The sequence below is a fragment of the Ranitomeya imitator genome, chromosome 1, assembly GCF_032444005.1.
Source record: "Ranitomeya imitator isolate aRanImi1 chromosome 1, aRanImi1.pri, whole genome shotgun sequence".
NCBI lineage: Eukaryota > Metazoa > Chordata > Amphibia > Anura > Dendrobatidae > Ranitomeya > Ranitomeya imitator.
The window spans coordinates 1,162,527,276-1,162,554,215 of record NC_091282.1 but is presented as its reverse complement, the minus strand read 5'-3'; the positions used below and the strand labels follow the sequence as shown (position 1 = coordinate 1,162,554,215).

At 41.8% G+C, this 26,940-nt stretch overlaps 1 protein-coding gene and 1 long non-coding RNA gene across 2 annotated transcripts in view; one reads left to right on the top strand and one right to left on the bottom strand.

The window, feature by feature from the left end:
- The window catches only part of CCKAR (cholecystokinin A receptor), a 150,123-nt gene that overhangs the window by 62,167 nt on the left and 61,016 nt on the right, over positions 1 to 26,940 (bottom strand). The window lies entirely within an intron of this gene.
- The window catches only part of LOC138658329 (uncharacterized), a 63,149-nt gene continuing 61,043 nt past the window's right edge, over positions 24,835 to 26,940 (top strand). Inside the window, exon 1 of the long non-coding RNA XR_011317450.1 lies at positions 24,835 to 25,016. This is a non-coding gene — a long non-coding RNA (uncharacterized lncRNA). The remainder of the gene's footprint in view (positions 25,017 to 26,940) is intronic.

Sequence of the window (26,940 nt, the reverse complement as noted above, 5' to 3'; positions counted from 1 at the left end):
ACCTATAAATACGTAGGAAGCAGATGCCAAGTAAATTAAAAATTACAAGAATCTTTATTAAACACTGTAGAACAAACCCTTTAACAAAAGTACTTACGTTGAGCTTTACAAACACTAAACGCATGAACATTTTTTTCAATAATTAGATTTTATTAATGCTGATTCCTCCTTTGTCCTAACTTAGCAACAAGAGACCAATTTATTTAAAAGAAAACAATAGTGTACACATATATTTTAATTATAATATTCCTGTGTTTGCAGATCCATTTGGTGTATACCCACTGAAAAATATATAAAAAATTTTAAAGTGTTTGTTCTACAGTGTTTCAAAAAGGTTCCTGCAATTTTTAACTTACTTGTCATCTGCTTCCTATGCATTTATAGGCATAGTATTCTTTACTCTATATAAAAGCCTAGGGCGATCTTATTTTGTTTTAAGAGGAAGGCAGAGAATACTTGTGATTGCATTTGAAACATTAAAAATGCAAATTGTCTCTTCAGAGAGAAAGAGGACTAGAACTTTAGCGCCATCTATTGGAAGTTGCAATCCTAAAAGTCAATATTGACTCTTTAACGAGCCTTGCAATATGACTTAGAATAAATGCCAAACCGGAATCTCAATTTGCAGACACAGTGTTTTGGGTTGTCGCCCCTCATCAGTGCAAAGTACGAGATCTGATTTGGCTAGGTGAGAGCCTCTGGACTGGGGTGGCTTGGCTCGTCACTTCAAAACTAGAAATGTTACCCCTTAGTCCCCAGTATTGGAAACATTAAAATGCAACATTGTTACAGCCACCTAAAACCAACTTAGGGTACCGTCACACTATACGATTTACCTACGATCACGACCAGCGATATGACCTGGCCGTGATCGTAGGTAAATCGTAGTGTGGTCGCTGGGGAGCTGTCACACAGACAGCTCTCCAGCGACCAACGATGCCGAGGTCCCTGGGTAACCAGGGTAAACATCGGGTAACTAAGCGCAGGACCGCGCTTAGTTACCCGATGTTTACCCTGGTTACAAGCGTTAAACTAAAAAAAAACAAACAGCACATACTTACATTCTGGTGTCCGTCAGGTCCCTTGCCGTCTGCTTCCCGCACTCAGTGACTGCCGGCCGTAAAGTGAAAATGAAAGCACAGCCGCTGTGCTCTGCTTTCACTTTACGGCCGGCAGTCACAGTGCGGGAAGCAGACGGCAAGGGACCTGACGGACACCAGAATGTAAGTATGTGCTGTTTGTTTTTTTTTAGTTTAACGCTTGTAACCAGGGTAAACATCGGGTAACTAAGCGCGGTCCTGCGCTTAGTTACCCGATGTTTACCCTGGTTACAAGCGAACGCATCGCTGGATCGCATCGCTAGATCGCTAGATCGGTGTCACACACACCGATCTAGCGATGACAGCGGGAGATCCAGCGATGAAAGAAAGTTCTAAACGATCTGCTACGACGTACGATTCTCAGCAGGATCCCTGATCGCTGCTGCGTGTCAGACACAGCGATATCGTAACGATATCACTGGAACGTCACGAATCGTACCGTCGTAGCGATCGAAATGTTATAGTGTGACGGTACCCTTATATGTAATTATCTTTTTGAACGCAAACATGAGTGGATCAAAGAAAAATCTATTTAATTAACTGTTGTTTCCAAGCCGGCATCTGAATTATATGTGAAACATGGCTTTCAATGAACACACATCTAATATAATGTCAACAGAAATAGATCAGCAAAGCACATAAGCCCCTTAATACTTGTACAAAATCATATACAGGCCCTTGTGTAAAAAGGGATTCACTGGTATCCCACGAATAGCAATGTGTATCTAGCCATAAAGTGACGGATCTGGCACGTGTCGCTATTTCGGTGGGATTCCTTATTGTATCAGACATAATTGCAGTGTTTATAATAAATATCTGCACACCACAGAGTCGTCACCTTGCTGTGTAGTGGAAAATGATTAACTGCTTTCATGTGAATGCAATGGGTATGGGAGAGGAGAAAGGATATTATGTCTCACGTCTCCGAACAGCTGAGAGAGGACGGGCAACACGTTCCATTAATGGATTCACGGCATGAGTCAACACAAATAAACCCATATGTCTACTTATCATACCCAAACAGAACATCAGGGGGACGTGCACTCATTTAGCAGAGCTATTTACATGCAACTCAACCTCGCCCAACGCCAAAACTATAGAAAAAGACTTTCTGATGAAAGCTGATAAATGCTGTTATCTGGGTGTAAACATCTAGGTTCTACTGAAAATTCTAGCAGGCAGTAAAAGGAATGGCCTTGAAGATGTAGAGCACTTAGCCAGTGCCAAGTATAAAAAGCAGGGAACAGAATCGCTGTACACCTTCTAAGTGACTGACTACAAATTGGGTGTTGGCCATGGAATTTATTAGCAATCATCTTGTAGTGTGATTTAGTACCTTATCGGAGGAGTCAGCGCGGTGATAAATTGCAGTGAAATGAAAAAAAAAATTGGCCATTGTTTTGTGGTATTTATATTAAAAATTACTCGGCCACATAATTCTCCAGGACGGAGATATCACATTTCATTCATTTTTGAGTTATTATTTTAGGACTTTTTTTTTTATTAAAAAAAAAAAGAAGCAAACTTTGGTTTGTGTCACCACTTTCTGAAACCCTAACTTTGAGGTGCATACAATGTTTTGATTGCTTTTCATTGTATTTTTGGGGGACGTTGCGATGACCCAAAAAAGAGTAATTCCTGCATTTCAACTTTTTTGCAGTATGCTTTTATCATACAAGTTAAAACATTCTCTATCTTGATAGATCATAATTTTTCCTGATGTGGTGATACCCAATATGGAATATCTTACATGGAGTAGGCTCAGCTCTTGAGCCCGAGCCATACATCTGTACCTGACCTGGGCCGTAAATGTACAATTGAGTTGGAATGGGCATTAAAAGGATATGATGGGAATAACACTTTAAGAAAATGGAAGGACACAGCTGAAATTTGTGAACCAATCCTTCAATCATTTCGGATTTTTAATGGGGTCCTAGAACTTTAGATTATACCACTGGCTACACACATGATCCTACTGTAGATTTTTAATACAATGGCCACAGATGTTATTAGCCTATTGCTACGCTAGCCACTTCTCATGGCCAAGCCGTGAGTCAGAATAATCAAGGAGTAAAAGGTCAGAAGCCAGGAAGGTATGTCATAAACAGAAGGAAGAGACAAAAGCGTAGTCAGGTAACGTTCCGTTGTCAGAATACTAGGAGGATAACGGATCAGAGCAGAAGGGGTTAAACAGATGGATGGTCAGAACTAGGTCCAAGGTCAGGCAACGAAAGATCAAGCATACAGAACTCAGAGAGAACAAACCTCACTTAGCAGAATGTACATCTGGCAGAGATCAAGGAGAAAAGCTCAGTTAAGTAGCAGGGCAATAATGAACACTTGAAGACAGCCAGCACCTCCCAGACTCATAATGGATGCTTCTTCAGTGTCCAGGTGTACAAGGGTTATCCTGGCATTTTAGTTATTTTTTCTAAGGGGTTAAAGGGGATATCTGGAACTTTAGAGAAAAAAAGCATGTAGTTGCTAAAAGAGGCAACCACCTGTCTGTTATACATGGCACCAATCATTGACTGCTCCTGCAAGATATTGAGCTGCTCCTTGTCAACAGAGCAGCAGTTTGTCTTCCTGTTGACAGGGCAGGACTGCTAGTGTCATGCAGAATGACAGCTGACTTCAGCTACCTAAATGGAGGAAACCGGGTGTCAATCAGCATGACATCAGGGGGTAGTCCCGCCCTGTCAACAGGAAGAGAATCTGCTGCTCTGTTGACAGGGAGTAGCTCAATCTTTGGCAGGAGCCATCAATGACCGACACTGGAGACAACAGGCAGGTAGTTGCCTCTGTTAGCAGCTACATGACTTTTTTTTAAGTCCCGGTTATCCTCTTTATCTACCTGCATGGTCTACCAGGCAATGATCTATGTCAACTCAGAGCAGTCACATACCACTTCTTCTGGCAATTCTCTGGCTTCCTGTGACGTCATGTCAACACTACAGCATCTTCTCTTCCATTCTGCTCTTTCCAGGGGACATTAGGGTTAGTGTCATACAGATTGACAGCTGCCTTCCCGCTTCCTATCTGTTGGGAGACAGCTCTCAATCAGCAAGACACTAGCTGTGACGTCCTGTCAACAGAGCAGACCAAAAAAGAAGACTCTGTTTGAGGTGAAATGAAGCAGGAGAGTCGCTGTCTGAGCTAGCAGAGATCATTGCCGGGCAGAAGAAGCAAGAAGGTAGCAACTACCTGCCTGCAAGCTCTGAGCCCCACAGTAAAAAATAACTAAGGTCGCCACAAAACTCCTTTAGAAAAGACAAATGGTTAGCACTCGACTTTTTGTAAAACAGTGCTAGTGAATGGAACCCTAGGTCCCATAGGCATAAGTTCAGAAAAAATCACTGCACACGTACAAGAAAAATAATGCTTCAGGTGAGTATTTATTTGATGCTGATAGGTGAAGCGACAATTTAAGATGTTTCGGCCATTTGATGGCCTTTATCGTATAGTCACCTTTTCAAATAAGCATCATGGGAAAACCAGATGAGTCGTGTCACTGCAATGAAATATGTCATAGAGCATATTAAGCCCCGGTGGAGTCAATGTCCAGTGTAAGCAATGGATTCAGGAGGAGCCGGTCTCCAGGGAATACGGGCTTGAGTCATTGGTGGCGCAGTGGAGAATGCAGACAGTCCTGTGTCTTTGCAGTGAGAAATGAGAGGCTACTTGGATTTCTCCCTGGACTTTTTGTAGAAAACAGGAGATCCATAACAAGACATAAAACTCAGTCTTCTCATATCAGTTCTGATGTAGGTCTGGATGTGGACCGAAAACGTTTAACGCTAATTCTGGATGCAATAAATGGAACATTTTGCTTATTGTCACTTTTCTCTCTGAGTGCCAAGTTTTTTCTACAAATATTTCAAGCAGCTGTGCAAAAATATAGCAACTTTTGACATTTTCACACAAGTTTGGAGAACTTTTTAAAAAGTGAGCAGAGCTTCGTAGGAGTGTCTGGTCTACCATGGCCCAACAAATTCATTAACATTTACAACATATAAGTGGAATAGATTATAACAGAATTGTAGTCTGTGACTGGAGTACTCTTCTGCCTCTGACATATGGCAACTGAAAGATGTGATGAATTCATTTAGAGCCTGACACCTCTTTGGCGGGAATTCAGAATGCCTTTTTTGATGAATCCACCCCTTAGTTTTCGGAAGCTGAAAGTCTCTGACGGTATTAAAACAAAACATTGAATTCAGATTCATTATTTGCTTTTTTTAGTTATTTTTTTGTCTTATCTTTCTTCTTGTTCTTTTGGACCTTACACCGAATTCATCAAAATGAGCACATAAATTCCGATTCATCAAAGCTTTTACACCACAAAACTGGAGTAATAACTTTGAAAAGTTGCACAATTTTTTCATAGTGCAGAGTTGTGCAAAAATGTTGCTACTTTGGATCAGCTTTGCCAAAATAGGCAGAGCTGGGGAGGAGCCAGGAAGGGACAAGGCGTGGACACGTCCACCTGCCCGATTTATAAAAAGTGTTAGTGTTTTTGAGGCCCAAAATGCTACTTCAGTCCCTTCGCACGCCACTCAGAAGAAGCACGAAATTCATTTAGTGGTGTGCCCCTCTTAATAAATTTGGTACCTGTTTTGATAAATAAGCCCTATATTGTTTGATGAAATGGCCCAAATTCAAAGATGGTTGTAACAATCCTTTTAAATAGCACTGAAATGTAGCACGTCAGTCTTCAACTGCGCAAAAGAAAATTAGATTTTGTACCCCAATAAGGTACTGAAATACAATTGTGTCAGAATGATGAGACATTTCAAAAAGTTGCAATTGATGATTTCGGCTAATAAAAAACATAATGCAGAATAAAGAAAACAAAACCACATAAAGCTAAATTAATGAAGTGCACATTTAATAATGAATAAGGCGCTCATAAAAAGTCACTACATTCACACAATTGTAATTTTGGTCGGAGTGCTTTCAGCTAAAAAACTGATCTCATACAGACAACACTCCGACCAATGTTATCCAATTAGGTTGTTCAGATGACCGAATGTTCACGTGAAAAATATTGCAACATGCACTAGTTTCTTCTGAACTGCAGATGAGGGAATCTGTCAGTAGGATCAACTGTCCTAAGCAATCTACAGTGGAGGAAATAAGTATTACCTGTGGGGTACTGTCAAGAAGAAGATAATAGACACCAGACCCAACAATGCCAACAAGCTGCTATCAAAGCAACCTGAGCTTCCATAACAACTCAGCAGTGCAACAGGCTTATCGCCTCCATGTTCCGAACAAGTATTGAGTGCATTTACTGAGCATACATTTCAGTAGGCCAACATTTTGGATTTTAAAAACAATTTTTCAAGCTGGTGTTATAAAGTATTCTAATTTACTGAAATAATGATTTTTAGGTTTTCATTGGCTGTAGCCCATAATCATCAACATTAACAGAAATAAACACTTGAAAAAGATCACTCTGTTTGTAATGACTCTATATAATATAGGAGTTTCACTTTTTGTATTGAAGAACTGAAATAAATTAACTTTTTGATGATATTCTAATTTTGTAAGATGCACCTGTATTTGATCCCTTGATGATTTTGTAAGTTTACCTACTGAAAAAACATGAACAGTCTATAATATTAAGGGTAGGTTAGTTTTAACATAGAGATAGAAAATAAAAAACAAATTTCAGAATATCACATTGTATAAATTATATAAATTTATTTGCATATTGCAGTGAGAAATAAGTATTTGATCCCCTACCAACCATTAAGAGTTCTGGCTCCTACAGACCAGATAGACGCTCCTAATCAACTCGCTACCTGCATTAAAGACAGCTGTCTTACATAGTCACCTTTATAAAAGACTCCTGTCCACAGACTCAATCAGTCAGACTCTAACCTCTACAACATGGGCAAGACCAAAGAGCCTTATAAGGATGTCAGGGACAGGATCATAGACCTGCACAAAGCTAGAAGGGGCTACAGAACCATAAGTAAGATGCTGGGTGAGAAGGAGACAACTGTTGGTGCAATAGTAAAAATAATGGAAGAAATACAAAATGACTGTCAATCAACATCGATCTGGGGCACCATGCAAAATCTCACCTCATGGGGTATCCTTGATCATGATTAAACTGAGGTGAGAGATCAGCCTGAAACTACACGGGGAGAAACTTGTTAATGATCTCAAGGCAGCTGGGACCACAGTCACCTAGAAAACCATTGGTAACACATTACGCCTTGAAGGTTTAAAATCCTGCCGTGCCTGCAAAGTTCCCCCGCTCAAGAAGGCACATGTGCAGGCCCATCTGAAGTTTGCCAATGGACACCTGGATGATTCTGTGAGTGATTGGGAGAATGTGCTGTGCTCAGATAAGATGAAAATTGAGCTCTTTGACATTAACTCAACTCGCCGTGTTTGGAGGAAGAGAAATGCAGTCTATGACCCAAAGAACACCGTCCCCACTGTCAAGCATGGAGGTGGAAATATTATGTTTTGGGGTATGTTTCCCTACTAAGGGCACAGGACTACTTCACCACATCAATGGGAGAATGGATGGAGCCATGTACCATAAAATCCTGAGTGACAACCTCCTTCCCTCCGCCAGGACATTAAAAATGGGTCATGGCTGAGTCTTCCAGCAAGACAATGGCTGAAACGTTTGCATTGGGCCACTTTCCTTTTGTAAATTTTGAAATGTAAAAGATGAATATATATATATATATATATATATATATATTTGACTAAAATACAAAGGAAATGTGCCATCTTTAACTTTAGGCCTTTCAGAGATAATTTCATCGTTAACTTACAGTACTTAACTGTTCACAATAACAGTAACTTTGACCATGGTTGCCCAAACTTTTACCTGCCACGGTATATTTTAACCCCTTAGTGACCGAGCCAAATTTTTTTAATCTGACCATTGTCACTTTATGTGGTAATAACTCTGGAACGCTTGAACAAATCCCAGTGGTTTTGAGATTGTTTTTTTCGTGGCACATTATCATTTATGACAGTGGAAAATTTATGTCGATATGTTTTGTGTTTATTTACAAAAACAAAATCAGAAATTTGACAAAAATTTTAAAAAATCTGCAGTTTTCAAAATTTGAATGATTATCCCTTTCAACCAGATAGTCATACTGTAGAAAAACATTAATAAGTAACAATTCCCTCATGTCTGCTTTACATCAGCACCATTTGTAAAATGCTATTTTATTTTGTTAGCATTTTAGGAGGTTTAAAAATGTAGCAGTAATTTTTAATTTTTTCACGGAAATGTGCAAAATGTATTTTTCTAGGGAACTACCCAGGTTTCAGATGACTTTCGGGGTCCTATATATTGGGAAACCCCCAAAAGTGATAACATTTTAAGAACCACACCCCCTGAGATATTGAAAACTGCAGTCAGGTAGTTTATTAACCCTTCAGGTGATTTTCAGAAATTAATGCAAAGTGACATGACAGGAAAGATATAGTGTATTTTTACCACCTAAATTTCGCTATCTTCTGAACAGGCCGCTGTAGCCAGCAGACTCTAATGTTGCTCCTTGTTCGATAATTGCCATGGCAAACATCATGACTACATATTCAAGATCTCAGGGTGCCAAAGGGGATAAAGAGGGAGCCCCCACACTCTTAACCATTTATATGATGTGGTCACTATTGACAGCAGCATGTAAAGGGGTTAAACAGATTTGGACGGTGCCAGCACTGATCATGATGCAGCAAGTTGTCAGCTATAGAGGACAGCCCACATCTGCTGGATTGTCACCTGTATGAGGATGCTATTCTCTTATATCTCTGGTCAGTAAAAAGATGTATTGATGGTCGTTAAGGGGTTAAATTAAAAGTAATTTACAGCACTTAATATAACCACATTCCTAAAAAAGAGAAAAATAACACTTAAAGTCAACATGTTTGCAAATGATATATTTAGCAAATTCTCATTAAATACCAATCAAACCACAGTAAAAGACGCTTAATAAGAGATGCTCAGAAGATGTCAATGTAAGTGTGAATACAAATGGTTTAGTAATTGTCTCGAACCAAATACATTTTATATATACATTTTGAGAAAGAGTAAAAATGCAAGAAAGCTGGAAAAGCCTGGAAATCTAAAGGCGACATGTGTCAGTGACAATTGTGGAGCTCGAGGGTGATAAAGTATTCTATATGATTGTCAATCAGAAGCTGTCACTCATCTAAAATAGAAAATAGTTCATAAAACACAAAGTAAAATTATTTGTATGTATAGGCAATTTGTAGGAATTTTATATGCATGGCAACATTTAGAAATATATGATGGAAAATAATGCTTTAGTTTGAAAACTCTGCATCGTAGGGAATAGGCAGATACTGTATATTGGTCACGGTTATAATCTACGCTATTGAGCCTCTCAATCTTCAAAACCTTCACAACAGACATAAAGTACACAGATATATTTCTAAAATATCCCATTTTCAGGGCTGGTTTCCAGCACCATCTGGCTCTTCTTGGCAGATGAGACCCAAACTCTGGTTGTGCATATCAATGTGTGCTACCGGCCTTTATTCTCAATGTAGTGGATTTTCACAAAAGCATGGACACAAGGTGAGATCACCTATCGGTGAGATTCAGTGTTGTTATTCAACAGTCCAAAATTTTAAAGGGATTTTAATTATAGTAGGTCCAATACCCCTCCACAGAAAGAGAGAATTTGAGTCCAAGAAGAGGTTTTTACATGTACCCATTCAGATGGAGACGTTTATTCTCGGTGAGGTAGGTCAAGCGTAGGACCTCGTATAAGAGAGATGCCGTAAAGTGGCTACGAGGTACACATAAATATGGCCATTTTTATGCGCTAAAAGCTCTCATTTTTCATATTTCGAGTGCAGTAATGCAGTTCAAATTTCGTGTTTTCAAGTTTGCATGTTTTGGCGCTGCAGTGTGCTGCCCTTTTTACTTAAATATATACGAGTTGGCGACTCTGGGTTCAGCACCTGTTCACACTCAGTCTATGTTTGGATGTGCAGGTCAGGTTTTTGAAATGTATTCTCTAGCCTTCTGATCGTGCACTCCCCGCCTCCTAGCTTCAGGTGTTTTAATTATAGTAGGTTCAATACCCCTCCACAGAAAGAGAGAATTTGAGTCCAAGAAGAGGTTTCACATGTACCCATTCAGATGGAGACGTTTATTCTCGGTGAGGTAGGTCAAGCGTAGGACCTCGTATAAGAGAGATGCTGTAAAGTGGCTACGAGGTACACATAAATATGGCCATTTTTATGCGCTAAAAGCTCTCATTTTTCATATTTCTAGTGCAGTAATGCAGTTCAAATTTCGTGTTTTCAAGTTTGCATGTTTTGGCGCTGCAGTGTGCTGCCCTTTTTACTTAACTATATACGAGTTGGCGACTCTGGGTTCAGCACCTGTTCACACTCAGTCTATGTTTGGATGTGCAGGTCAGGTTTTTGAAACCTAAAAGATCTAAGGACTGGGTATAAAAACAGGTTCAAATCCAAATAAAGAGAAGGACAGCGTCACACCAGGAAGTGAAAAGGCAGCTCACATTTTATTCTGCCTCCTGCGGCAACGTTTCGGTCCTCGGACCAAAACGTTGCCGCAGGAGGCAGAATAAAATTTTTCACTTCCTGGTGTGGCGCTGTCCTTCTCTTTATTTGGATTTGAACCTTTTTTCTGGGATGGACCCCCTGGTGAGGACGTGCGCCCTGATGTCCGTAGAGACGATGTAACTATAGGGTGCGGCCTTACTATATTTTTTTGTTGCTTGGGTATAAAAACAGGTCACCTCCTGATAGAAAATACAGAGGAGGCTGCAGAAACCAACAGAAAACAGAAACTAAGGATCGCAGAATCGGGGGTCCCAGAACTGCACAATATCAAACACAGAAAGATATCAAAGCACCTAGCCAGAAGTCTAGCGGATTAACACTGTTGTCCAGCAAGGACTGGGAGGCAGATGCTGGGCATTAAAGGGTGATACAATCACCTGACCTAAGACAACCCAGAACCAGGGGAAAAAGACCAGCAGCCAGAAAACCACAACAAGATGGCAGATGGTCAAAACAAACAGATTCTAACACCCTATGCATTATAATAAAGCTGAATGGCAGCACCAGACACAAATCATGGACAGGTCTGTCACTCTTTATACCAGAAAACAGAGATATCAGCCTTGTATTCCTAAACCAATCAAATCCTTTTAAGCACTCTGAGTAGCTAACATAGGCAATCAGATAAATACTTTTAGAACACTTGTTAGGTTACTAGTCTGAATAGATTAACAAGCTCAAACCAACGTTTCAATGAATGACTGGAGATCGGGATACAACAGTAGCATACTGTCACGTCCGGAGGTGGTGCACCTGGTTCGTGGACCCACTGTGCCACAGGGCCGGATGTGCCTAGAAATTGGCATAGCTAAGTGGCTACCTGGTGTTCACTGGACCTCCCGATGGTGGAAACAGACTTGTCTGCAGGTAGCCGCCAGGTACCATTCCTAGGCAGGCGCTGTTACTGAAGCTACCAATCCCAGGATTCACTGACATGGAGAGACGTGTCCAAGGCCACTGACAAGAAAGTGACAGACAACTTGAATATTGAAGGTGGGCTCTTGTTCACATTCATAGATATCAGGAAACTGTTCAGGAGCTGGCCACACTAGAATCTGGGACATCAGACACAGGACAGGCAGCACCAGGGCCAGGAGACTGGGTATAGGTACCGCAGACGTGATTTCAGGATTAGGATATCGCCGAAGCGGTCACAGGAACACAGACAAACTGTACTAGGCTACCGGGAACACAGGATATGGGAATACCTATAACAGACTAAGGACAGGGGACTTGGCAACATACATTTGCACATGCCAACACCACTAAGACTATAGGGGTTGCTCAGGCACCTCCCAATTGGGGAGGGTGTCTTTTATACAAGATGCCTCCCAATATGGGAGGCATCTTGTATAAAAGACACCCTCCCCAATTATCTATAAGGGAGGAGGTAGCTCACGAGGATGTTGAGTAAGCCGGTGGTAGGAGGGGAACCACGCTGAATAGACGCCAGATGTTACACGTGCTACAGCAGTAGAAAGGTCTAAAAAACACTTCATGTCAAAACTAGGATAAAAGTCCAAAAATGTATTAATTCATCATAACGAATAATAATCAACATTGGGACAGATTAACACTTGGTAAACCAATGTTGCTTGTTATCTCTTATGATGAGTTATTAAACTTTTGGACTTTAATTCTATTGTTGCTGTGAAGCTGTTTTTTTTAGACTTTTCTACTTGTTGGGATCAAGCTATTGGGAGCATTAACGGTAATTTTTACAATGGAAACAATTAGTTAATGATTTAACAAAAGAAGACCAGCAACTTGATGGCTTGATACTATCAAGATAACAGCAGAGAAGACCCTGGTGGGCCCATCTAGGCTTGCACAACTTTGATCTTCCTACAGAGTGTTCATCCAGCAAGCTGCCATGGCTCGAGATTGAGCCGAAGGCTGGTAAATAAGTAAATAAATAATCAAAAAAGTGGTCGTGCGCCATAATTATAAAGGTAGGGTTACCAATGATTTATATGTACTGCTCCTGCGATCTCCCCACTGTGTCTCTCAATGATCACCTGACATTGTTCCATGACCTCTGCAGCCAGTCAGCAGACTCTCAATATCCTGTCATAGTGGAATTCCTTTCTGACAGAACAGAGAAGGCTGCAGGCAATCAGCAACAGCTGATCGACTGCAGCAATCACATACAACGCTTCTCATGCTTGAGGCCATACAGCGCTCTGCTTGTACTCAAAGCATATTATCCCAAGTCACAAGCTCCACCGAGTTCCTTAAGGTACCGGTAGCAGACTTGAGGACTAGGGACTACGAGAAAACCAAACGTAAACTGGTTTCCTATGACCTACACTGTACCACCTTGGCTGAGTACCACCGCCAAAACCAAAATCCCTAGGGGTTTAAGGAGTCATTTACGACCCACTCTATTTGCTGATAACCTCTAATTTTGAGACAAATACATACCAGAAAATATTAAATAAGTGCTCATTAGACATCATTATTCTTACTGTGGAGTACCTCCAGAAGGAAATCTCTGACACCAAAAAGAGTGTCCAGGACATTGAGACACAACTAGCGGCTACCCTCTCTCCTACCGAGTGGACTACCCTTAAAGAAAAAACGGATAAAATCATCGCTGATCATCAGAAAAACCTCGAATCCCGTAAAAGACAGAAGTTCCAAAGGGAAAACGAGGACTATCTGAACAATCGAGTCTATAGATGGTGTGATTCCACCACATATACACCCTGGCAACGACGCCCTACGCAAAGAAGGTTCGATTCACACAGCTCTGGCAGCGATTCATCTGCAGGCTCAACCAGGCCGTCTTTTTTAGCGACAGGACGCAGGGGAGGATACCAACATGGAGACCAATCCGACGGGCGCGGAGAAAGAATGACAACACGCAGCCAGGTAAGCCATCTAACCTGGTGATGAACATTTCCAGCTACTCCCTATCCCCTGCTGAACTGTCAGTACTGCAAAAAGGATTATCTTTTTGCCCTACCCCGCGATGGGACTCATTCCAGATGGAAAAAGACTTACAGAACCATCAGACTCAAAACCCACTTTGGCACAGGAGCCACTGTTAGATCTGGTAGTTCTACTAGTACTGAGACTGTATCTGAATTGTCTATTTCTGCTTTGAATTTATGGAACACGAGCACCTTTTCACCTCTACATTCCTACCATGCAGCGGAAACTTTTTTCTCTTTTGTTGATCGTGACATCAAATCTCTCACACATCAACAGAAATTGGGCTTCTTCCCTACACACTCTAATCTCACCCTTGATGAGAAACAAGCACTTACGTCCCTACGATCTAACAAAAGGATAATTATAAAACCAGCCGATAAAGGGGGTGCCATCGTTGTTATGGATCGGTGTCAATATCACAACAAAGTACTCCGACAACTATCGGATATAGACACCTATAAGATTGTACCTAGGGATCCCACTCCTAGAATTTCACAACTACTACAGGACCTAACTACGGCCTATCTGGACAACAGGACCATAGATACCAAAACAGCAACTTTTTTCAAAAACCTTCATCCAATAACTCCGGTTTTCTACATCCTACCTAAAATTCATAAATCTCTCAATAATCCCCTGGGGAGGCCGATTGTGGCCTCCACAGACTCCATCTTCTCACCCTTCTCTCTGTCTTCCTCAAAAAGATCTTAACACCCTTGACCTAAGGAACGAGATCTTTCCTCCTAGATACAAACCAATTTCTGGCAATCATTAAACAAATCCAACAAGTACCTACACATAGTCTATTAGTCACACTGGACGTAAATAGCTTATATACATCCATTCCCCATGACAAAGGTATCCTTGCAACAAAAGACTTGTTGAACAAATGGGATATGTCTCCTAATTCCATCAATCTCTGTCTTGATTTACTGAGGGTAATACTATATGAGTATTTTTTTCTCTATGAAAACACCTATTATGTGCAGAAGCGGGGGACCGCGATGGGCTCTAACGTAGCCCCGGCCAACGCAAATGCATACATGAACCATTTCGAAGAACAGTACATCTATAACAATGAGCTCTTTCTCCTTCATGTGACCAACTATCATTGTTATATTGATGATATTTTCTTAATCTGGACAGGTACAACGGGTGATATTTTCTTAATCTGGACAGGTACAACGGGCACACTGGAGACCTTCTACGCATACATCAACTCAATTTTTCAGGAGTTACAGTTTACCATCTATTCCAGGATGACACAGATAGCCTTCCTGGATACCCTGGTCTCAAAAGATCACCATGGATTTCTAACCACAGACCTCTATACTAAACCTACCGACTGTAATAGTCTATTATTATATTCAAGCTGTCAAAGACAGCTTGCCCCTTTCACAATTTAAAAGAGTTTCCCGGCTAGTATCCGATCCAGAGACACATTATACTAGACTTAACCTCATGTCACAAAAATTTCAGGATAGGGGATATCCTCACACACTAGTTCAACAAGAATTGACACACTCCTCTAACCCGGAGTCCAATATGCTCTCCAAACAACACCAGGAGAGGATACCATTTGTACATACCCACCACCCCTTCATGCCTAGGGTACACTGAATAATCAGGAAACCTTGGCCACTTCTGGCCAGGGCTTATCCCGATGTACCCGCCTTCCAGACTCTGGCACTGATGAGCACCAGGAGACCCCCAAACATTAAGGACCGGGTAGTTAGAGCCGATATAGGCAGCGCACGCCTGGAGCACACCCAGCAATTGCTCAGTACACGTCATCTTGGTACGTTTCCATGTCTCAATTGTGCCGCATGTTCCAACATCATTAGATCTGACAACGTCACACATCCCAGGACTGGCAAGTCCTTTCCCATCCGTGGCTTTTACACATGCAAGTATAATTTTGTAATTTATGTAATCAAATGCCCATGCGGCCTCCTCTATGTGGGCGAGACCATACAGCGCGTGAGAGATCGCATTGCCAGCCACAAATCCACAATAAGATGTGGCAAAACGTGGCTTCCCCTACCTGAACCTGTTCATTTCAGTTCGACATTCTGTAGCGCAACTGAAATTCCAGGTTATTGAGCATGTACCACATCCTAGACGTGGGGGTAACCACATTAAGCTTCTCAAATCCAGAGAAACGTACAGGATCTACACATAAGACACCCTAGCACCTAGATGTCTTAATAGGGAGATAGATTGGTTGATTTGACTACTTAACTGATTTTCTCTTTTCTCTTTCCCTCACCCTAGACCCGATGAACATGATGGTGAGTCTCGTCTTTATTCCTCAGTGACTATCCCCCTTCCCCTAGGTTTTTTGTTTTTTGTCCTTTTGTTGTTTTGTTTTTTTGTTTTTTATATATATCTTTGAGCTTTTTTTTTGTTTGCACATTTGGTTTAATTTTTTCATGTTTTTCCCCCTTTTTCATGTTTTATCTCCAATTTTTCCCATTGATACTTTTTATTTTATTTTATTTTATTTTTTCATTATATATAATTTTTTCATTACTTTATTTTTCTATTTTTTATTTTTTCATTATGTTTTTTTTCTTTTTATTTTTATTTTCCCCATCTATTTTCACTTATTTTCAATCAGGTATCGTGATACAGCCATGTCGTTTGGTTTAGTTCATAAGTAGGTGTACTCATTCATATTGACCCACATCTCTGTGTGGGGATTTTTATTGTTAATACGTCCTCCCATCCTTTCACTGGACAAACGGGATTCCTCTAGAGTCTATATGCATCATATATTGTGATACCTGTAGTTCCCCGTTCTCTAATCTCACGCAGACGCACTAGACACTCGCGGCTTATGCAGCAACATAAGACACACACAGGGTTTAGCGCCCGTTGCCTAGCAATTCCCTTAGCATGCCCATGCTTGCGCAGTCCCTTCTATGTCCAGCGCGGCTGGACTTCTGGTGCCGCGTGACGCACTTCCGGTACCGCGGGTCCCGGCGCATACATATACCAGGGGGCATACACCTGTTGCAGTGTGCAACACTCAGCGAGGCGCAGGAGCACCGCTTTGACCACCACCACCCCGCCAGGTAACCCCCTGATCTCTCTGCCACTTAGGTCTGCTTTATTGCGCCCGTGACCACGCACATCTAACAATATGTATTAATCTTTAGACCCCACGACTGAAGGTTCAGTCTACCTTACCAGCTCACCCACGTTACTCAACAAACAAGGTATCTCCTTGTACAGTGTCTGGATATTACCCCTCTCTTTTGACCTGCATCCTTAGTAATACGTTTTATTCTCCACAGAAAATCTATACCTCTCTGTGAGATCTTCCCTCAGCATACTTGTATTCACGTGCTAAGGTAACATTGAATCTACTTTCACAGGTCCCTGTATGTGGACCTCCACCTATGATACACATGTTTACTGTCCTTAGACCCTAGCTTCCAGGGCCTCCTATTATACCTCACTCTTTTCTCAACCTCCACATTACCCTCATTTCTCCTAGACCCTAGTACCCGGGGCCTCCTACTATATCTTACTCCTTATACTTCTCAATTTTAATATACTATCTCAACACCACCCTCGTTTCTAGGAATCTTACCTTCTCATAGCTGCAGCTGGTTCCGATTGGTTGCCATGTATGTAATATGCTGTTTACTATTGTTCTTTGGGTTCTTTTATGTGGTTTTTTATTTATTTTGTTTACTTGTATCTTCTATTTTCATTATGTTGTTGTTTACATGCATTTTGATTTTTTTTTAGCGACCACATGATAAAGACTCCAGAAGAGTCGAAACATCGAGTTTAACCTCTGGTCGCCTTCTGAACTGCTGAATATCATGTTTAAAGCATTGTAAAAATAAATTTCACTATATTTGCAATTGATACTCCCAGAGTGTGCAGTGTATACCATTTACCCTGTACTCAAAGATAAGCTGTACACTTCTGGTGCTTGGATTATCAAACTCTAGGAATGTACACATTCAGATTTGTTTACTTTTCCATTATCCGGAATATTTTGGTGAAAGACAGCATTTATCTTAACCATGCAGTTTTATTGATAGTCCGTTATCCTACGTGCAGGCTCAGATATAAGGCTAGAGGGGAAAGTACTACCTCTCTGCTATGGATACGGACACATTTAATCTAACAAGGTATTGCCTATAGCGAGAAAACTAATTTAAAGTGAATGTTAGTTTTCCTAATCGTCAAGTTTCAGGGATGTGTATGATTCTTAAGAAATAAATAAGAAAAGAAGTAAACAACAAAGTTTACTCCAAAGTTCTGTGATGACAAGAAGAAAATGAGCCTTAAAAATGTAATTCTCAATTATTGGTTATGTAAATAATGAAACAAAACCTTAACAATGTTGTGATTCTTTAACTAAAGTGTCTCCAGAGACCAAGGTCCTGGTTCCAAAAATCTGCAACAGGCCCTTCAGCTACCATGGGATATTAATTGTACTGATGTCTTCTTATGGGGCTTTAGACCTCCTCAAGGTCTGGTGCCTTGGTAAAACTGCTACCTCTTCTCCCACTTAGCTATGCCTCTGCCAACAATGTAATGACTGACAACGGCCTGATCAAGAATATGGATTCCTTAATATTTAGTTTGCAGAGACAAGATGTGAATAAAGAGCAAGCACTACTTCCCACAAGATTAGGGATAGGTGTAGCCCACTAGGGGTGCAAAATGTCAGAAGAAAAAAAGTTCTACCTGTTTTTTTTTTTGTTTTGAAATGTTGTGTCTCTAAGAAGTCACGTTGCTAGCGGTGAAGATGGCAATGAACATGTCCTTGTGGTCTTCTGACTTCAGGCCGGGTGACCTGGTCTTGGAGTTAGCAGCACTTTGAACTGTATGAACGACAACACGTACTTTTATCAATGAAGAGTGGACGGCTTCCAAACAAAGCCCCCCAAAGAATTAACAGGTTACTTCTTTTAGCCGCTTTTTGGTTTCTGAATCATGAAGCAGTTAAGAGAACTGCCAAAACACTGTCACTTTTACATTGGTCTGTGTTATTGTTCATTTCTTGTTGTGGTTTTGCAATGTTTTTTTAAGGTGGGTTCCAGGTGGAATTAGGCTGAAAAAGACATTGTGTGCACATACCCTAATTGTGAACTAAGTTATCATTAATTCCTTATAAAGGAGGACACGCAGGGTGCAATATTTATTTTAAGAGGGTGATCAGGGGGCAATATTTGTTTTAAGGGGGCATTATTACTGAGTCATGAAGCATGCCCTTGTCCTGGGCATCCTACATCCAAGTTTTGCAGCAGTCAGTTTTTATTTTTGCTCTTTCGTCTTTCCCTCCTCTTCTTCCAAAATTATAACTTTTTTATTTTCTCATCAACCTAACCATATTTTTTTTTTAATTTGGTTTGTTTTGCCATGTTCCAAGATTCTTAACTCTTTCCTTTTTTCTGTAGATGGAGAAGTTTGCATGGTGAGCTACAATATTTATTGGTACTATTTTGAAATGCATATGATGTTTGATTGCTTATTGTATACCAAAAGTGGGACTTAAAGCATCATTAATGCCTTCCAAGGCCACGTTCACAAGTTTAGTATTTAGTCAGTATTTCACTTTAGTATTTGGAAGCCAAAACCAGGAGTGGATGATAAATACAGAAGCGGTGACGTGTTTCTATTATACTTTTCTGATTGTTCCACTTCTGGTTTTAGCTTACAAATACTGATGAAAAATACTGACCAAATACTGAACGTGTGAGCGTGGCCTAAAGGAGGTCTTCGGGCACTATTTGTTTTAAGGGCGCTATATTACTGAGTCATAGGGGCACAATACTTGCCTTGCCCTGAGCGATGTTACATCACTGATGACACTGCATTGACCTGATGAAGGTGATTTCTAGTTATTCCTTTACAACTTCATTTCTAAGTTCAGAAGGCTTTGTAGATCCCATAGTGATAATTTTTCAGAGTTATTGTTCTTAAAGTTTGGAAATAATCTTCGTAGACTAAATGATCTCACAGAGTCTGCTACAGTGGGAGCGACTGCTCTCTCTGGCTCACGATGACTTTTTGAGGGAACCCCTATATAATTTCCCAAAACTTAATAGTGGTTTTGTAGGGGAATGGCCAGTTAACTGACTTCATCATAACTGAGCTTAGGAGAACACAGTAGTTCCTGCAAACCCAAAAATTCTCCCAAAGGTTTACATAGCCTTTAAAGGGTTAGTTCCATCTTCATAGATAAGTATTGTTGGCTAGTACTTGTAAAAACTTGCACTTTTGTGACTTGTTTAATACAATTTTTAGCCGTTCTTGAAAGATTACTGCTTTTATTTTCTATACGGCTCATTGGCTTGGTGGCCGACCACCAGTGGTCGAACATGAACAGTGCTTAAAAGCTTTTTTCTATTGAGCTTATCGGCACTGCTTTGGTGCTGGTGGGATGAAACACAATGTCAGAAACTAACAGTGGCATTTAAATAATTTATAACAGAAATTGAAGCTTGACTTTAGTCGCTGCGATTACCACCAGATGTCGTCTGTATAACACAGTTGCCATCTGCTGGGTATTGTCGGGCTCTGAGTCCAAGTTTGTGCCTGACATACGTTGCACATATAAGAACAATGTCAGGAAGAGGTTAATTTACAGGAACTAATTTTCCAATTTTACAGACTACTTTAGGAATATCAACTTCATGATATCAAGAGCAACAAGCAAACCTTACCTACGAAACCTTGTATTATGTCACTTACAAATATATGGTAATGATCAGGGCCTAGAACAGAATGTATGGGCCACCACTTGTTCCTAGTTTGTCTTCAGAGTTCATGTACTCTGATATCTGTCCTGTAACCACCATCAAATCCACAGAACTATCTGGGAATTAGGTTCAATTTTCAATAACTTTAAAGTTCTTTTTATGGAAGTATAATAACACTTTTGCTGAAATCCAACAAAAGTGATACATTGCGCTACTTCCATCCAACAATTCTGTGACATACGAAAATAAATCAATGACTATTCTTGACACAAATGGCTTCCCAATAATCCCTTTTTTCTACTCTTCCTTATATGTTCAATCTGAAATTTTCCAGACACAAATAAAAACAAAACAATTTTTTTTTCATTTTTTACAATTTCTGTGCATTCTTTGTTTACTTCCTGAACTTCTTGCCAATTCTCCTTCTGTGCCTACATTTTCCAAGAAGCAGATCTTTATCTATCCCAGATCAGCCTCACTTCTACCCTCATTGTCCACCCATTCTACCTAAAAGGCACCATCCTGAGACACCTATACATTCTCAAGATGGATAAGTCGCTACACACACAGTTTCTCAGTCCTAACATTAGTTGCACTTTATCTAGTATTAACTGTCTGGAAGATGTCTTTCAATTGCAATCAATAATGTTTCAGGCGCTGTCACCACACAGGCTTAGTTTACTGGTATGGGAACAAGGATAATGCCTAGCAACTAGCCACTTTGGCTAAAGTCACAAGTTGATAAGATGGCTTGCTCGATCCTTTTCAAATTCAGAACAGCACGAGGCAGGGGTGCCCCCTCTCTCCGCTTCTTTATGTGCTTACCATGGAACCTCTTATTCAAGGCATTCAACAAGATGTAGACATTAAAGGGGTCCAAGTAGGTGGTTTCCACCACAAATCAGCGGCATTCGCTGATGACCTTTTCGTATGTTTCTCAGAACCCATTAAAGGCATCCCTACTTTTGTCCGTTTATTAGATTTACTAGATGGCAGCCCGATTCTAAAGAATCGGGAGTCTAGAATCCATATATACTTTATTTATTCAAATGTAAGAATAATACAATTAATAAATAATAGTAAGAAAGAACAAAAATAATAGGCAGTATATGGAGAAAACACCAAACAAAAGTTCAAAATTGGTGTGAAAATGTCACTGAACCACTTCACAACTAAATATATATAGTTTTGGTAAATGGTATTATCATTTTTTTGACGAAATTCGGCAGGAGCTTGAAGAGCAACGTCACTGGGCCCGCCTCCACGCAGTAGAAACTTGCTGTGAGGTAAAAATTCAAAAATCACACCAAAATGGCGGGCGGAGTGTGTCACAGTACGGCACGTTTCTGATTGGTCGCTCGCAGCAGGCGGCAACCAATCAGACACTGGACACTGTTGACGTCACTTATCTCCGGACATTAGCTCCGGACATTAGCTCCGGACATTAGCTCCGGACAAAGCCACGGAAGTTGGCACAAATTGCAGGAAGTAGTATTCTAGGCAATTATATATTAGATATGGTAGAATATCTAATTTTAAAGTGAACCCTACTAAATCAGAAGCGATTAGTTTAAATATCCCTAAATCCTCAGTAGACAAACTAAAACAGCTTTATCCTTTCAAGTGGCCATTCAAATTTATAACAAATTTGGGTATTAAGATTGGTAGATCAGCCGGAGAACTTCTCGAGCTCAACATTATACTGTACCTATGTTGAATGAAGCTGCTTCCACAGTTCAATCTTGGAAAGTGCCTTTATTATCATGGATGGGAAGAAAAAACCTCCTGAAAAGTATAATCCTACCTAAACTTCTATATCTCTTTCAGATGCTCCCTATATACATTCCTAATCACTAGCTTTCTAAAATTAATTCCTTTTTTTATTAGTTATATCTGGGATAATAAACGTCCCCGAATCAATATTAACACGCTTACTTTGCCGAAATCAAAAGGAGGAATGGATGCCCCTGACATCTTTAAGTATTATAGGGCTGCAATGCTTACCAGAATACTGGACTGGATCAGAAACCCTCAGAGTAAACTATGGCTCTCTATTGAAGAACATCTAGCCCCGGCCCATCTGAGATCTATGGTCCTTCTGTATGATTATATCAGTCTACAGAGTAGTTACAAATGTATGGATTACAGAATTTCCAAATCAACTCCCCCTCAATCCCCAATTTTAACACTACAAGATGTCGCAGGTCCTATCCCTTTTAAATGGCCTAAAGAACCTGTCAATGCTATGTGTGAACTACCCGATATGCCGATACCCATTGATCAAGTACTTATAGATGGCTCTTTGATGACTCTTTTAGAGCTCCAGGCTTTCAAACAACAACTTAACATCTCTTTTCTCCATCTTAATAGAATCAAGGATTATTGTCTTAAATATAAGAACCTGTTTTGCTTACATCATCCTATCACTCATTTTTAACAACTATGTGTACAGTAAAACCCCCCAAAGAAAGTTCTATCTAAAATCTATAATTCTCTGGTCCTAGAGAAGGCCGATGCTAAAAGGACATTCATAGGGCTTTGGGAAAGAGACCTCAATATCCACTTCACAGCTGATCAAATTGCTTCTATTTATAACAGATCTGTCAGGACTCGAACATTTTTTATTACCTTTTGTGCATTACTGCCCTTTTCCAAGATGGCATCTTTGGTCTCATGTGCACTGTGTCTTCCTGCTATAAAACTCCACCCCAGCCTTCAGTCTGTGCTAGAGTATTCTGCCTTGCATCCAGCTCCTGACCCTGGTGAATCCCCTGGCTATATACCTGCTCCTGTGAACCTATGTGGTGATCCTGCTACTTTGCTCTGAGTTCCTGCTGCATACACCAGTTTCCAGTAATCCTCCTTCATCTGCTGCTTGTGTTTTCTTCCATCTGCATTTGTTGGACATGTAAGCTGTTGCTGCTCTGCAAAAACCTGAGACTATTACCCAGGCCTCCCTGGTTGAGCTAAGATATTATTTGAACTGCCTTATAAGCATAGCTATCTGTGTTTGAACTAAACAAGGACTTATTTGTGTCAAGTATCCTCAAGAATAACTGTGCTTCATAGACTTTCTGCGTGATTGCATTTTCCTCTGAAGTTCCCTATAGACTGTTAAGTTGCGTTTAATATTTACACCAAGTGTTATGGACTTGAGTTTCTCTCTGCACCTGTTTGAATCACCGTGTGATAATATAGACTTTACCACTTATAAGACTGTGTCCTGTAGTTGTCTTGTTCCACGCAAAGAGTCTCCTGAGTTATCCCCTATAATTATTACAAGATCCTATGGTCCTTCCCAATGTGTATAAATGCAAGAAAATTCTTATAAGGTGTTATCTCGATGATACTACACTCCATCCCAATTGAATCAATGGCATCCTTGTACTTCAGAGGTGTGTTGGAGATGTAATGCGGAGCCAGGTACCTATTTTCATATGTGGTGGACCTGCCCAGTAATTATGTCCTTTTGGCAATTGGTGGGTGAGATAATTTCTGAAGTAACGGATTGGGTCCTTGTGCTGCAGTCCCAGTCCACCTAACTTAACCTACCTTTATGGCCAGAGAATGTCGTAGCTTCGAAAATGGCTAGCAATATAGTAGCTGCTGGTAAGTTCTTAATTCCCACTTTTTGGAAATCAACTCAAACCCCCACCAAAAGACAAGTTCTCGAAAAAAAATCAATCTACTATATTACACTGCAGAATTAGTAGCCAATACACAGGAGTCACTAAACTCTTTCCGAAATATTTGGGGACCCTGGGTTCAATTCAGATCTAGTCCCAAATTTATTCTTGAAATCTCAGAAAATGGAGTAAATTAATAGCAATATCTGTATATGTCAGGATTCCCCTGACCGCTGCCACCAATTTGTCACAATTCACACCGTGACCGTCACCCCTACGTCACGGGTCGGGGTGGCTATCACATGTGCAGGGGGGCTTATCTTAGTTATCCCTCCACTGCTAACAATGAGATGAGAAAACACACACAAGGCTATTGACCTCTTAGTTTACAGCAGGGGCTTATTCTAGGTATCCCAATGCTTTCAATATACCACAAACTGCAGGGATTTATGTATATCCCGCTTACAGTTCCACTTAACACTTGCAGCTCTCTGGCGCCCCCCTTACTCTCAGGTCAGATTAGGTACTGCACCCTGGATAATTAGTCGCCAGAAAGGCTGCCTGCTATGTACTGGCTATTGCAGTGGCGTATCTAGGGGGGGCAGCCGGGGCATTTGCCCCGGGCGCAGCTGGCAGGGGGGCGCAGTCGGGCCACCTAACGCGGCGGTCCGCAGTGTCTCCCCCAGCAGCTGCATTCTGCCGCCCCCCGGACTGGGAGTCAGCTGTTCTCTGTGCCGACTGTCAAGCTGACAGCCGGCACAGAGAAGCTGCAGCGTGCCGGCTCCCAGTATTCAATTGTACTCGTATCTTAGACACGAGTACAATTGAAGATCTGACTGCAGGGCAGCGTCTAAACTGGAGTTGATTTCTTGAGGGGGAGGAGTCGATTGCAGGAAGCTGCTGGTGGAGAAGAGAATCCGGAAATGAGGAGCTGCAGCATGGAGCCGTGCGAAGAGAGGACCAAGGGGCTGCAGCATGGAGCCATGTGAGGAGAGGAGCTGCACCATGGTGGACCAAGGGTACAAGGGAATGAGGACGCATTTGGAATAGGGGCTGATGAGACGCTGTGTGGGAAATGGGGGCTGATGAGACACTGTGTGGGAAATGGGGGGCTGATGAGACACTGTGTGGGAAATGGGGGGCTGATGAGACACTGTGTGGGAAATGGGGGGCTGATGAGACACTGTGTGGGAAATGGGGGGCTGATGAGACACTGTGTGGGGAATAGGGGATGATGAGACACTGTGTGGGGAATAGGGGATGATGAGACACTGTGTGGGGAATGGGGGATGATGAGACACTGTGTGGGGAATGGGGGCTGATGAGACACTGTGTGGGAAATGGGGGATGATGAGACACTGTGTGGGAAATGGGGGATGATGAGACACTGTGTGGGAAATGGATGATGAGACACTGTGTGGGGAATAGGGGATGATGAGACGCTGTGTGGGAAATGGGGGATGATGAGACACTGTGTGGGGAATGGGGGAAGATGAGACACTGTGTGGGAAATGGGGGATGATGAGACACTGTGTGGGAAATGGGGGATGATGAGACACTGTGTGGGGAATGGGGGCTGATGAGACACTGTGTGGGGAATGGGGGATGATGAGACACTGTGTGGGAAATGGGGGATGATGAGACACTGTGTGGGAAATGGGGGATGATGAGACACTGTGTGGGGAATGGGGGCTGATGAGACACTGTGGGAATGGGGGCTGATGAGACGCTGTGTGGGGAATGGGGGCTGATGAGACGCTGTGTGGGGAATTGGGAGATGATGAGATGCTGTGTGGGGAATGGGGGCTGATGAGACACTGTGTGGGGAATGGGGGCTGATGAGACGCTGTGTGGGGAATTGGGAGATGATGAGATGCTGTGTGGGGAATGGGGGGATGATGAGGAGCTGTCTGGGGAATAGGGGCTGATGAGACACTGTGTGGGAAATGGGGGCTGATGAGACACTGTGTGGGGAATTGGGAGATGATGAGATGCTGTGTGGGGAATGGGGAGAAGATGATGAGACACTGTGTGGGGAATGGGGGCTGATGAGATGCTGTGTGGGGAATTGGGAGATGATGAGACGCTGTGTGGGGAATGGGGAGATGATGAGATGCTGTGTGGGGAATGGGGAGATGATGAGACCCTGTGTGGGGAATTGGGAGATGATGAGATGCTGTGTGGGGAATGGGGGCTGATGAGACGCTGTGTGGGGAATGGGGGCTGATGAGACGCTGTGTGGGGAATTGGGAGATGATGAGATGCTGTGTGGGGAATGGGGGGATGATGAGGAGCTGTCTGGGGAATAGGGGCTGATGAGACTGTGTGGGAAATGGGGGCTGATGAGACACTGTGTGGGGAATTGGGAGATGATGAGATGCTGTGTGGGGAATGGGGAGAAGATGATGAGACACTGTGTGGGGAATGGGGGCTGATGAGATGCTGTGTGGGGAATTGGGAGATGATGAGACGCTGTGTGGGGAATGGGGAGATGATGAGATGCTGTGTGGGGAATGGGGAGATGATGAGACCCTGTGTGGGGAATAGGGGGATGATGAGGAGCTGTGTGGGGAATGGGGGGGATGATGAGGAGTTGTGTGGGGAATGGGGGATTTATTGTGTGATGGAGATTTGGAGAGGAGATGGGGGGATTTAAGGACACAAAATGAAGAGCAAAGGGGGAGATGGGGGGCATATATGAGGAAACAGTACAGGGGAATGGGTTGGCATGTATGAGGAAACAGTATTGGGGAACGAGGGCAGACTTCTGAGTTCTCACAGTGCGCACTGCACACTGTCAGAATTCTCTCATGCTGGCGATTTACATACATGCGGTCACATGCTGACTAGACATGTGTGGCCTCACTCAATGAAAATTCACTGAGCGAGGTCAGACACGTCTAGTCGGAATGTGGCCAGAAGTATACAAATCACATACTTGTG